This window comes from Nanorana parkeri, unplaced genomic scaffold (assembly GCF_000935625.1).
Source record: "Nanorana parkeri isolate BGI_ZX_2015 unplaced genomic scaffold, ASM93562v1 scaffold1195, whole genome shotgun sequence".
In the NCBI taxonomy this organism is placed as follows: Eukaryota; Metazoa; Chordata; class Amphibia; order Anura; family Dicroglossidae; genus Nanorana; species Nanorana parkeri.
This window is the reverse complement of record NW_017307463.1, coordinates 493,510-508,000: the sequence shown is the minus strand read 5'-3', so window position 1 is coordinate 508,000 and position 14,491 is coordinate 493,510.

Here is a 14,491-nt window from a genome sequence, read left to right as displayed (position 1 = left end):
GATCGCGCTGATTGTGGGGCTAGCCTAGAGTGTGACTCTTGGGCACTGGGCTCTACTTTGGCCAGGAGAAACGCTTTGTGCATAGGTCGTGCAGGCTGAACACCAGGAGCAAGCAGGACCGTTGGAGGTAATTTACAAATGCCCACTTTCTGTTTGTTAACCTCAGAATCGTTAATGCTGAGGGACTGACGCTAATGTCCACCACTGGGTTGAGTGTCATGGGTGAACTCTGCGTTCTCTTTGCCCCAACAGAATTCATAATTGAGGACTCATCTTCTTCTGCTTCCCCTGTTGTAAGTGACACAATATTCTTAGTTGGTCCCTGCTGCCAGCTTACAATGACATGGTCACCTCCAGCCACTTGAACCTCTGCTGCTGCCAGCAGCTGGTTTGTGAGTATGCAAGCTATTATGACCCCACCTTTCAGTCCAAAATGTCTAAATCTAGACACCAGAGGAGCAGTCATGCTATACCAGGTGCCGCCAGTTCCTCAGTCCATTCTGGTGCTGCCTGTAGTGGGCCATCTAAAGGGCCTGACACCAGCAGCCTGCAATTTTGCCCTCTGTTTTAATCTTTGCCATCCTTTTAAGTCTTTCCTTAGCCCTGTTGTGCATGGCCCTCTCCTATCTTGAAAGGTTTTCTCTGCAGTCATGCATGACATTATGGACTGTATTGCATCTTCAACTGCTGACTCCGATCACGAAGGCCACAAGCATACTTTCTTGCATTCCCCTGTAGGATGTTTATCCGAACTGCCAGTGACCATAGAGGCCTGAAATAGCCAATACTCTATCTGATGTGGAGTCTCTAAAGCCCTTACCAGATGATGTTGCATCTGCAGAGCCACAGGTGTTTGCCATTACTTCCATGCTTTAAGAGACTGCCCAGACTGTAGCTTCTAGTAGTGCTGTTCCCGGTCTGGGTCCCTTTAGAAGCCCTAATTCTGCCAAGACATTTCCAATGTATCTGCTGAAAAACTGTTCACTTTTCACTGACAGTCCTATACCTGTTGAAAGAGAACTTTGTTAAAATGTGAACCACTCCCACTGTGAATCCAGTGATATCTGGCCATAACAAGGCTTTGATGAGCCCTGTAGATGATGCACCTGTGTTTAGGGATCCCATTGATAAGCAGTTGGAGATTCTTTCCAAAACCTTGTTTTCTCTGGCAGGCACTGACTTGTAATCTCCCTTGTCCGTAATGCTAGTCTGTCATATATTCTAGCCAACCGGATGAAGACAATGAGAAGGGATTCGGCTTCATTTTCAAGCTGATCTCTTGCTTGATGAGCTTTTGGAGCTCATATCCGCAACCTTAAGCTAGTGTGTAGATATTTGCTAGATGTCTTGTATCCGTCATTTCTCGTATAGGTTTCCTGCTAGAATTCCACTCTCAGCCCGTCCTCCTCATGTCTTCCAGCCTGCCTCTGTCACCACACAGATTAGCAGATCTCCGTGCAGTCCTTACAGCTCTTCTGGAGCAGTGGGTCATCACCCTAGTACTTGCAGCAGAAAGGTTTCAGGGGTTCTGTTCCAATTTTTACACTTTTTGCAAACCAAAAGGGCAACTCTGCTCTTGCACCTAAAGGCCCTAAATGTTTTAATTAGGGCCCAGAAATTTTGCATGGAATGAATCAGGTCTATCACTGCCCCTCCATCAGGAAAACTGTCTGGCCTCTCTGATATCAAGGTTGCCTACTTGCATGTCCCCATTTTCCAGCTTATCAGCCATTCCCTTCTTTCTGTGGGCATCATTTGTAGCCCTGCAATTTGTCCTATTCTCTACACCTCAAGTGTTCACCAAGATTCTGGCCTCTGTGCTAGCTTTTTTTATGATTTCAGGTCATTTCCATTGTGGGGTATCTGGATGAACTACTGCTAAGGAAGCAATCATTGCACGATCTGATCAACATTGTAGCCTCAACTGACCAACTTTTAAAGAGGTTTGACTAGGTCCTGAACCTTCAGAAGTCAGTGCAGGAACCGACTAATCGATTGGGACACAGCCCAAGACAAAGACTTCCTTCCTCAGGAAAAATCTCAAACTCTGCTTCCAAACTCACCTCTGTAGTTCAAGAGTCTGCCATCTCTTCACTTCTGCATGACATCAACCATTATTGAGTAACCAGGAGGGATTCCTCAGCAAGAGAGGTAGACAGGATTATGTCCTAGACAGAATTACACATTCCAGCCTTGTTTACCCTTTACATCTCAGGCATGAACATTTGGCAGGCACACTACCATAGCCAGCATCACCTTGACACAGGAGAATGCTTCCTTTACCTGGAGGTGTTCCAGGATTTGTATCACAGGTAGGGGACGCTGGATGTGGACTTTTGGCCTCCAGGTTCACTAACAAATTGTACTTGTTTGTCTCTATGTATAAAGATCCTCTGGTATAAACAGTGGATGCCCTGGTGGCTCTGTGGGATCAGTAGAGCTTAACCTTTGCCTTCCTTACTGTGAGACTTCTTCCTTGTCTGCAATCCGGTGATCCTCCTAGCACCCAGTTAGCCCAAGTTGATGTGGTACTCTGAATTGATCATGCTTTTGGCAGACACACCTTGTGCTCTTCCAGATTGTCTGGATCTTCTGTCCCAGGGACCATTTTGCCATTCTGCTCCACAGTCACTGGCTTTAAGAGCATGTTTGTTGATGCCTAGATCCTGAGAGACCATCAGTGATTCCCACAGTGCTTAAGGCTAGGAAGTCTACTTCCTGCAAGGTCTACCATTGAATTTGAAAGTCATATTTCACTTGGTGCTAGGCAAGAGACTTTCACCCAGGAAAGTTCAATAGGAGGAATCGTGTCTTTTTTGCAAATGGGCCTGGATCAGCATTTAGCATTGAGTACCATCAAGGGACTAATTTTATATTTTGCAATCTTGTCCAGAGATACCTAGCCTCCCATTCTTTAACTAAGACCATTGTCAGTGGTGTCTCCCATGTGGATTCCTCTGTTCATTCCTCAGTAACTCTGAGTCGGATTTGAATCCAGTTCTCTCAAAACTTTAAAAAAAAAAAAAAAACATCCTTTGAGTTGTGGCCTTGTCTTATAAGGAATCCTTTTTGGGAAGAAATCTTCCTCCATTACCTGGATGTAGTTTGTGCTGTCCATATCGTATGGCAGTCACTGCTTCTTTTAGAAAGGCTGACTCTCTTTACCCTTTACATAGGCCATCAGGAATGATAATCATCTTGTTTCTTGGTGACAAGCAGGCCATCATCAAAGCTTGTGGTCTCGAGGACCGTGCCCCACCCTTTCCTGTCAAGAGGCAATCTAGTAGATCTATGAGCATTTCTTAGGCTTTTCAACATTGGGCTACTGATTCCACAGATTTGCAAGGCCACCACCTGGTCTTCTGTTTTACAATTTCTTCAATTTTTACTAGGTGGATGCTCAGACTCCTTCTGATGCCAGCTTTGGGTGTTATGTCCTCTAGATCAGCGTTTTTCAACCACTGTGCCGCGGCACACTAGTGTGCCGTGAGATATTGTCTGGTGTGCCGCGGCTTTGGCTCACAAATAGACCAATCATACCGGTGCGAGAGCAGGGGACGCGGGTCGGCAATGGAGCCGCGACGAGAGCTGGGAGCGTGGAGCAGCCGCGATGACATAGCTGGGGCCGTGGAGCGGCGGTGACCGGGTATAGAGCGGTGATGCAGCCGCGTGACAGAGCAGGGGGGCGTGGAGTAGTGACGGCGTGGAGAAAAGATGAAGCCGTGACAGAGCCGGAGGGGTGGAGCGATGAAAGGTTCTGTCACGTCTCCAGCTCGGGGGGAGGAGCCGGTGACGTGACAGGAGCTCTGAGCCGTTACAGAGCCGGAGCATTGATAGAGGCAATTCTGCCAGCATCCCTCAGAGGACCCCCCTTTCTGCAGGTCTTGTCACGCTCCTAGCAACTGGGAAGGTGAGGGGGTTCTTTTCCATGACACACCAGCAGTGTGCACTTGACTAGTGTAAAGAAAAAGAAAAAAAGTGGGGCTTTAACGGTGCCAAAAGACAATTCTGAATAAAAATGTCTTTTTATTTGAGATATGTATACACTTTACACTTTCAACCCAGGGGTGTGGTGCTTAAATACTCAGGCCTTGGCCAGCACTTAAATGTATGAAGAGTGTGCACTAAAGTTTAATTTTTTTAACATTTTCTATTGGTGGTGTGCCTCGTGATTTTTTTCATGAAAAAAGTGTGCCTTTGCACAAAAAAGGTTGAAAAACACTGCTCTAGATGAACCTTTGAGCTGCAGGCAGCCCCCAGGTATGTTGTTTTTTGTGGGGTTGTTTTGTGGCTACTTTGGCTGTCCCAACAGTCTGTGAATTCCTATGTCCCTCAATGAACAAAAAAGAAAATGGGATTTTTTTTTTCTCTTTACCATAAAATCTATTTCTGGTAGCTTATTGAGGGACACAGGTCACAACCCTCTGTTTCTATGATTATATGATTATGCTCTTGGTACTGCTTTTCCACATACTGGAAGAAGGAGAGGTTATACTGTGCATGCACTATTTTCTTGTTTTCCAGTCCCCAAATCCTTCTGGAGGCAGCAGTATAACCCTACAGTCTCTGAATTTGTGTCCCTCAATGAAGTCTCTGGATTTGTGTCCCTCAATGAACTACAAGTTCTGAATTTTACAGCAAGTACAAAAAAATCCCCTTTTTTTGCTTTTGTAGCCATCAAACACATTTGCAGTACAACAAAATAAACAACTTCTGCAATTTCCAGTTTTATAAATAATATAGTACGCTGGAAAAGGTTTGTTACTGTTATCATGGGGGTAACAGTACTACAAGTGACATTCTAAGAGGTCAAATTATAAATGTTTCCACACGACATTCACACAACTTTCTCCCAGGATTTACACATTTTTCAGATGGAATCCAATTATTAAAATCTGTGAATTGTGTGTGAACAAGATGTATGAATAAACCCCCAAGTGTTCATTTTATTGGCTGAAAGAAACCGCTTACATACAGCCAACATTTATTTCTCTTATTTTGGAACTAGTAACAGGCAACCATTGATTAAACGTAGAGGTTGGGGTCTCATTTCTATACACAGTACAACCTGGGAGTACAGTGGTCCTTGTGTATTTCAAACTGTAGATATTTTTGGTGCTGTTTTATTGGCTCTGGTAATGAGCTTTAACACGTGCAGAATTCTTACCACTACAGCAGATTTTAAATGAAGCGCCGTTCGGGTATGCATCTATTTTTATATGTGCATGTTATAAATGTTTGTTTTTATTATTTATGCAGTTTGTGATTCTACTGTAAATGTTATGTTTGGGGAAAATGTAAGTATTATAGCATAAGACTTTTTATATTTTTAAATTGTGTCATTTTGTTATGCTTGGTTTTAGCAATCACGCAACAAAAAAATTCAAAAGTGTTACAAAGGGGTAACAAACTTGTCATCTATATCCATAACCACTGACCAAGAATAAAACTGGTTTGGAAAATCAAAGTGAATATGTGGTTTTGAAAAAAGAAATTCATACGCACGCACACTGACACTGTTATGTATTAAGCATAATCTAGAGCAGGAGTTAGGCAAACATGGCAAATCCTATCATGCCTCTGCTGCAGGAGTCATGTCTGTGTCTGTTAAGTCTTGAAATGCCTTATTGGGCTTCTAGTTCTACAACAGCTGGAGTGCAGAGATTGCCTATATCTGATCTATAGTAGTTGAGCACAGACAGATAAATATTATACTATAACTGTGGCCAGACTATGGACATTGACAAACACAAGCATAAACTTGTTGCTATGTTCTGTATGATAGTAATACAAATGAGGTTTAAAACAAGCCCTTACTGACCTCTATAGCTGCAGACACTGTGGAACAATTCATCTTTAAAGCGACCCTAAATTCAGGAGTTAAATCCTAAAAATACATTCAAGTACCTTAACTATTAACCAAAATGTATCTTATTTGTGTATCACTCGGCTGTAGATCCTCAAATCATCTCTGAATTGGTGCTGACACTGTCCTTCTGGAGGGTGGCTATTTTTGTTCCCCATGGTCCCTGTGTGTGTTGTAAAGTAGCCACAGCTCAGGGACCGCTCCTGTGGTGTGGACTACCATCTCGATACAAATTGGTAAACTAAACGTGAGATTGTAGTCCATCATGGGAGCGATCTCGCAGCAATGGCTTCTTCAAAGATGATTTGAGGTTCTACATCCGAGTGACGCACAAATAAGCTATGTTTTATTTAATAGGGTATTTGAATAGATTTTTAAGATTTACCTTCTGAGTTAAGTGTCACTTTAGAGTGTAGGCCCCTTTCACATTTGGCATCATTACTTCAGTTTCATAAAAAAACTGACTAATACAAAATAATGAATCAGTTGTCATCAGTTTGCACAGCCATCTTCAGTTCAGTTACATTTACATCAGCTCATTCATAGTCCTACATTGGGCATCAGTTATTGTCTGAAAAACTGACAGGCTGATCCAAACTGAACGCCAATGTAAAAGGGGCCTGCCAGCATAAACTCCTTTCATTTTCACTTTAATTTTAGGCCCCTTTCACACGGGCTGATCAGGAGAGGATCCATGCACGGGGATCCCCTCCTGATTACAGCAGTATGGAAGCGGATGTCTCCGCTGCGACATCCGTGTCTTTACAGTTTTTTCCTACATCTTGCAATGGAATTCTCTGGTGAACTTTTAGGATGAATTGCTCCACTGTGGTACATAGGTTTTAGGTACATAGGTTAGTGAGCACTTGTTTTAACGCTGTGTAAATATTTGAAAGTTCATAGCTAAACAACAGTTCTACTTAAAGGCTGTTTGACACTGAATACTTTTTAATTCCAGGGTAGCAAAGTTACTTGGGTTTATTTGGGCTATGTCAGAGTAGTAAACCACTCACAGTTGGAAATTCACCAGCAACAGGATTGCTAATTACAACACATTTCTGCTTCTACATTAACACTTTTACTATGCATCTCAAAATTGTGTTTCCTAACAAATTAAATGTGTGATGGAAGTGAGAAAACGTATCTTGATTAATTAGCTGTGAATATCAGCAAACATTTCCACAAGGCAGGAATGCTAACCCTTTCTGTGTCTGTGGATGTTCTCAGTAGTACAGATAACTGGCCCCTCCAGTCTGGAATTGTTTCATGTCCAATGCTAATTGGCAGCAGCTTATGCAAATCAAAACTTTGACAAAAGTAACCAGAAGCGCAAAGCATAGCCTGGGCACAATAACAACCCACTGGAGACTCCAGAATGAATCATTTTGGAGAACAGTAAAAGATTTCCTTTTAATGCTGACAGTTCTGGGCTGCTTTTCAGTACGTCACTTTAGTTAATGGATTTTTTCATTTCATCAGGTTAAGTGTTCTTGGCAAATAATTATGTGTGCCTTTTAACCTGCTAATTTCGCTGATTTTCTCTATAACTGCAATGAAGCCATAGCTGAAGATTAACTTACAGAAGTACTGATAGAAACAGCTTATGCTCAAAGATCTACATGGGTTCATGCCCAAGGATACCTAATCAGGATTATTTTTTAATTGAAAAAGAAAAATACTTGAGGGATTTGTTATAATCCTTCCCAGCAAAATGTCTTAAATATCCTCCATTTAAGAAGTATAGTAATGAAGCCATATAGCTTAGTATTCTTCCAGTGTGTCAAAAGCCATGGCAGATTGTCACACTCCTATTTTCTAATGTGTGCACGTTTTTTTTTTTTTTTTTTAAATTCACCTGGATAATTAAGCTTTGTTTGTATAGTATTTACATGTTGTGGATAGTTGTTTATGTGTAAAGTTCATGTGCAGAGAATGGTGAATGTAGGAGAGGACCTTGTTAAAGGATATTGCTATGGAATCAAGTATAGGGGCTGCCATTTCTGACTCTTGAAAATGCAAGTTTCTCTACTGTCTCCAACCTCAGTTTGTATAATAGATTCAGAACAAGCTTTCAACGAAAGAAGCAAGATTAAAATCAGAATTTCTGATTTGCATATCAGGAAGAAATGAAGATGATGCAAGCAATGGGTAGTACCTATCATAATGTACTACTCGTATCCTTCCTGTAATTAAAAATTTGCCTGCATGGTCAGTTGTACCTCCAAAGAATTCCATATGCAAATATTGACATGGTGAGCTGGTATTTACCTAGACAGGCCTCCTACCTAATAGTGCTCAGAATAATGCATTGTAGGGGGAAGCAGGTGTGCCTGTTATCCATATACCCAAATGAGACATGAATGGTGACTAAAATCCCTCACTTACTTTATCTTTCTTTTTTTTCCCTACTAAGATTTAAAATTTGTAATTGCACTAAACATCTTCAACATTCCACACTTCTAGGAGTGTCAGATGCCTGTGTCCCCCACCCTACTGTGGTTACAGCGTCCAATCCCTAATTCATGTTGGAGGAAGGAACCACAGTGCACAGTAAATACACAGGAATCCTGACACTCCCAAAAGTGTTGAATGCCAGAGTCTAGTGTAGGATACAGCATCTGCACAGGGGGAGAGTAGGAAAAATGGGCCACCAGTGAATATACTGTGTATTATTTTGCAGGGAACTGTTCTTGTCAGATATTTATTTGAAGACAGAGTTGCTTTTTAAAAAGTCAGTAACGAGAGAAATATGACGGTTGCACTAGTTGCCTGTCTATGGCATCAATACTTTTTCAGTCACTTTTACTTATGAAAAGCCATACATCCAGTGAAGTCCGAATTTCTGATCTGCATACTTGTGTTATCTCTGCAGTGAAGTCATTGGTTCAATATAACAGCAAGGCAACTGGTATTTTACAAAGGAGAGGACAATTGCAACCCACTTATTTCTCTCATTACATAATGGCTTGTTTAGTATTTAAAAACTACAGAGGCAAGCCATTGTATGAGTCAAGGTTTTAGCCTGTAGCAGAAGCTGAACCTGACAGTTCCAGGACAGTGAAGAGAATTAAAAAGCATGTTTGGGCAAAAGGCTATTTCGTTTGCTTGGTAATGACTCCCTTCTGTTTAACTGGTGGTCTATTTAACCACTTCACGACCATGATCCTGAAGTGGTTATACCAGGTGTGTGTGGCTAAATCAAAGGGAGATCAGCGCACTTTCAGTGGCTGATCTCCGCTTACTGAAATAATTGAATCACTTCCGGTTTCAGGCTGTCATTTCTCTGGCTGTCTATGCTTCATCAACTTCAGTGAGGTGTATAGGTGACATTAGGGGTGAAATAGACTTCTGATGTCTCTATAAAGAGGGCTTGTCACTTACTCTTAGCTATCACATAGATGATTGCTGGCACCTATGCAATAACAATAAAGTAAAGTGTAAAAAATTGGCCGGAATGTTGGAGTGAGAGCAATAACTTTAGCACCTTCACTCACTGTAACTTTAAATTCATGAGTGGTAAAGGCTTTAAAAGTTGTCTGTAGGCAATTTTGGGTACTGTAGGTTTATTACTATATAGTGGGTGAGCACAATTTTAAGGCCTGACTTGTTTGATATCTATTTACCCGACACAACCCTATCTTTTTATATTCTGTTTATGTGTATTACAAATTAGTTTTAGTGTACTTTTTCCTAAACATATCGATTTGTTATTGATTTGCGCGAGTATCGTGCAACATAAAAAATATGGTAACTAGCTTTTATGGGTTTTTTTTATTCTACAGGGACTCTTTATTTCAGAAAATACATAACTGTTTGGGGTTTTAAGCAGTTTTCTAGCTAACAATTCGAATTATAACGTGCAAAAATAAAAAAAATTGCACCTGACACAAAGTGGTTAAAGAGGAATTCTAGGCAACAAGTAAAAGCATTTGGTGAGCTGCCTATACTCTCTGATAGTTGTCAGCATTGTGTGAGTCCGAAAGTTCACCCAATTAACTTTAACCTTTTATTTCTGATATTATGAAATATCCTGCATCTTGTATGAGAGAGGTAGTAAGGAGCCTTGAGTGTGGTGTTCCTGCATCACCATAGTGATAGTTCTCCTCATGGTCATAGGAGGACATATACTGTGCCCTCCCGTGACCCAAAACTCGGCATATAGCGGGATATTGCCTGCTATATGCTGAGAGCGCTGCAGCCAGGACGGATCCCGATAATGCTGTTGAGATCCACCCAGCTGGCTGATTGAAAGCTGACTCTGCCTGTCCCCTCCACCTTCTGTCCCTCCGGTCAGCGCTGGAGGAGAAGGGGGGAATCCCTGTGGGCTGACAGTCACCACTCTCTGCAGGGAGATGATCGGGAAGTGAGTGGATCAGCGGTATGTTTTCTGCAAAATTGTCTAAATATAAGAGGCGTGTGTATTCTTACTTGAATCTTGGTGTGGTGTGTCTTTCTTCCAGATCTGAGCAGTAACCCAACATAAAACTTTGCCTCTGTGCAGGAACTTCCTGTAAATAAGACCAGTCATTGTGTCTCTCTCTCCTTGTGCAAGTTGTCTGGTCTGGTATCTGCCCCCTCCTATAGCTTTCTGCAGGCAGTTTGCAGTCGGTTTGGCCTGCTGAGTCCCTCCCACAACTTTGTTCTCTATACACATTATGTGCAGCACAGTGATGATGTCACTGCTACTTTTACAAGGTAATAAGTGAGCTTGCAAAGGCATATGGTACACACAAAGTATATACTATGTGGCTCTTGAGAAATGTATCTACAAATGTTTTTGCGGCTAGAGTTCAGCTTTAATTTTAAAAACAGATGGAGACAGACTTATATTGTCTTGCTTGTTCCTTGTACTGTATTTTGTGAACAGCAGTTGTGACATCTGTGTTTTCTCCACAGCTTTAACAGGAACTCTGTAAAAAGGCTTTTATTCCACTTTGGTTAGTTTGTGAATTTACACTGTTCTTTATTTTGCAGCATATGCACCTCTGGGGTATAAGGCTTACTGGAGGATTGATGGATTTCTTTTAAATGAATTGATGCAGCCTTGTAAGCTGGTGCCTGCCTCTGAGCCATGGCAAAATGTTATTACTACCTTGCTGGCAGCCTTCTGTGCAGAGTTTCATCTCTCACCCCATGTGCAAGATGGTCTCTTAGTAGAGAATCCAAACTGGTGCCAAATTTACAGTCCACTGGCGACCTGCACAATTCAACATTATATTCTGAGAAGCATTCGGTTAGCAGTTGTTGCTTCTTGTTAAATGAAAATGCCTTTCAGTATCAAAACAAGTAAGTTAAATGTCTTCTAAGAAGAAAATGTGCCTTTCAGTGTATGAGTCCCATGGTGTTCGGAAATATCACACACAAGCCATGCTGGTAATGGTTCAGTCATTAATACAGTATTCAATGGATCAGGATAAAGATCCAAAAATAGTTGCAATATTTCCTTGTTTTTATCCTATTAGAGTGGAACATTAATTATCCTCTACTTACATCTAGAGGGCAGGGTCATAAAGAATTGTTTTTCTAAGTTTTTTTTGCTTGATGTGTAGCTCTATTGCCTTCAGTACAATCTATAAAATTGTCTCCGTGCTAAACACGCATAAATGAAAAGAAAAGTGTTTGAATATCTTAACCACCTGCCGTCCGCCCGTTGTAAAAAAACGGACGGACGGGTTGCCATCTTTGTCCCCAAAAAAGGGTATAAAATTAATTTCAGTACAGCGTTGCATGACGGAATAAATGTCAGTCAAAGTACCGCAGCGCTGAATACTGAAAAATGGCCTGGATGGGAAGGGGGTTTAACACCGTGGATGTCAACTGGTTAAGGACTGAAAAATAGCATTTTTACATTATTTTTATTTATGTGAAATAATACATTTTTAATAAAAATAATTTTTAAAAGCATTTAACATTTATGATTCCAGTCAGCAGGTGGAGCTCTAGCCTAACTCAGTAGCTCAAGCTCTGATTACAGTTTAAAAATGTATGACATTTAAAAAAAAAAAAGATGTAAAATTGACCCCATTTCATTCCCGTTTTCCATTCAGAAGTTGGCCATTAATAATCAGGTTGGTAAACACTCAGGTTCTTTGTGGGCTGACCAGCACAGTTATAGCCATGTATGGCCAGCTTTGGCAAAGTGAATAGTTATACTAAAGCCCTACATGAAATAATACACAAGTTTCTAACTTGCCTGCAGTAAATTATTGCTTTAATATACACTGAGTGGCCAGTTTATTATGACCACCTGACCTTTGTAGGCTAATTAGCTATAATTTCACGCTGAAGTTGCTAGAAGGCCAGATCATAATAAATAGGGAAGCAGGTTGTTTACCACGACAGTAGAAGTTATTTTTTTTCTGAAGATATGGTAAACAACGCGATTTAAAAGCCTTTGAACGTGGGATGATTGTTGGCGCAAGCCATGGAGCGAGTATCAGCAAAACAGCAGAATTCATTAAATGTTCAAGAGGGGCTCATTGTTAAAGTGTTTATAGGTTTTGAAATAGTAAGCGCTATGGGTCTCCTGGAGTATGGTGAGAAACCAACAATAATAAATTATTTTATAAATGATATAAAAATGTATATAAAATGTGAAAAAAAAATATATATCTCTAAGTGAACGAAGTGGCCATCCTTATGTGAACAATAAAACAATTATTATGAAGTGATGTGTAAATAAACAAAACAAATATCAGCAATAAATAAAATATCCAATATAAGTTGATAAAAATACTTAAATATAGATGTGAATAAATATGTTTACATATTAAACCGTGTGTCCGTGATTTTATCTATATGATAGTGTACATATAACTACACCTGTCATCATCTATGATATACTGATAGATGTGCAGTGATGTATCGTGAACGTGTCCTAAACTTTGAACCAGATGGACAATCAGTCCTTAACAAGTTAAATAATGTCCAGAGGTATTCCAATCTTAAAAGGCAAAGACTTGAATGTATGTATCCAAGATGATCGTATCCTGGGGGGTGATGTGTCGGAGAAACGATGGGTCCCCGTAGGGCTTACACTCACCAGATGCCGGGAGGGAATCAGCTTTCTCTTTCACCGTAGTAGCTGAAAGGAGATGGTCTTCACTCCGTCCTTCCGTGGGATCTTGCAGTACACTTTCAGTCCTTGTCCCAAAAAGAGATGTCGGTATCCCGGTAGTGGAAGTCGCCCTAGTCGTAGCGAGGTGCCCTTGGATTGCTTCCGGGAGCGTGTCCTAATTTTTAGTCTCTCCGAGTATGGGTATTTTGGATCCAAGAAAAATTAAAGGGGAGAAAGAGAGCAGGCACGGGGCTCATAGTGCATTAAAACATTTTTAAAACTTTATTAGGTCATTTGCATATGACATATAAAACCGCAAAGCTGGCTAGTCTGCTATGAAGCCAGTATTACTTAGACTGTGGATGTGTCCTAAGCAACAGGCCCGGCTCCCGACGCGTTTCGTCACCTGACTTTATCAAGGTATGGCTAGTTCTGTGTGGATCACATCCCAGTCTAACTTAAATAGTCATACTAATAATCAATCATGAATTGGACTAATTGCCCATTTCGCTCTACATCCATTTCATTTTGATAAAATAATATTTAAGAACCACATACAATGCATATATAAGACAAAATTAATAAATAAAAACAGAATAAATTAAACAGTATGATGTTGGGCTAAAAAATGGATATCAAATATTCAGAATTTTGTGAATTTATTATCTTAAACCCTATCCCTATGTGTTAGTGACCTTTATATGTGTAAAAGTAAAATAAATATGAGTGTTAAAATGTATGTAAAATGTCAAACCTTGTTGGAATCAATAACATCAATGTTTAATAAGTTATAGCAACCCGAGCTGTGTGTTTAGGAAATGAAAAATTGAAAAACATGTAACAATGTGTTAACTTGTTAAGGACTGATTGTCCATCTGGTTCAAAGTTTAGGACACGTTCACGATACATCACTGCACATCTATCAGTATATCATAGATGATGACAGGTGTAGTTATATGTACACTATCATATAGATAAAATCACGGACACACAGTTTAATATGTAAACATATTTATTCACATCTATATTTAAGTATTTTTATCAACTTATATTGGATATTTTATTTATTTCTGATATTTGTTTTGTTTATTTACACATCACTTCATAATAATTGTTTTATTGTTCACATAAGGATGGTCACTTCGTTCACTTAGAGATATATATTTTTTTTTCACATTTTATATACATTTTTATATCATTTATAAAATAATTTATTATTGTTGGTTTCTCACCATACTCCAGGAGACCCATAGCGCTTACTATTTCAAAACCAATTTGCGAGGCTCATTCAGCCTTAGTTTCAGCAGCTTGTGGTTAACCCTTATTCTCTGTGAAATTCCCCCTTTTGGGACTGTTTCATAGCGCAGAACATTCAACCTTCCATTAAAGTGTTTATAGACTGGACGGTCGGCCGAAAATCTGGGTCTGAACGTGCGAATTGTGGCCGTCAGCGACTAGTCAATGTTAGGGCAGAACGGAGAGTGGCAAGACTGGTACAAGACAACAGAAGGGCAACAGTGCAGTGTCAGATTCCTCGCATCACCTTTCAACATCTCGAGGAGTCACGA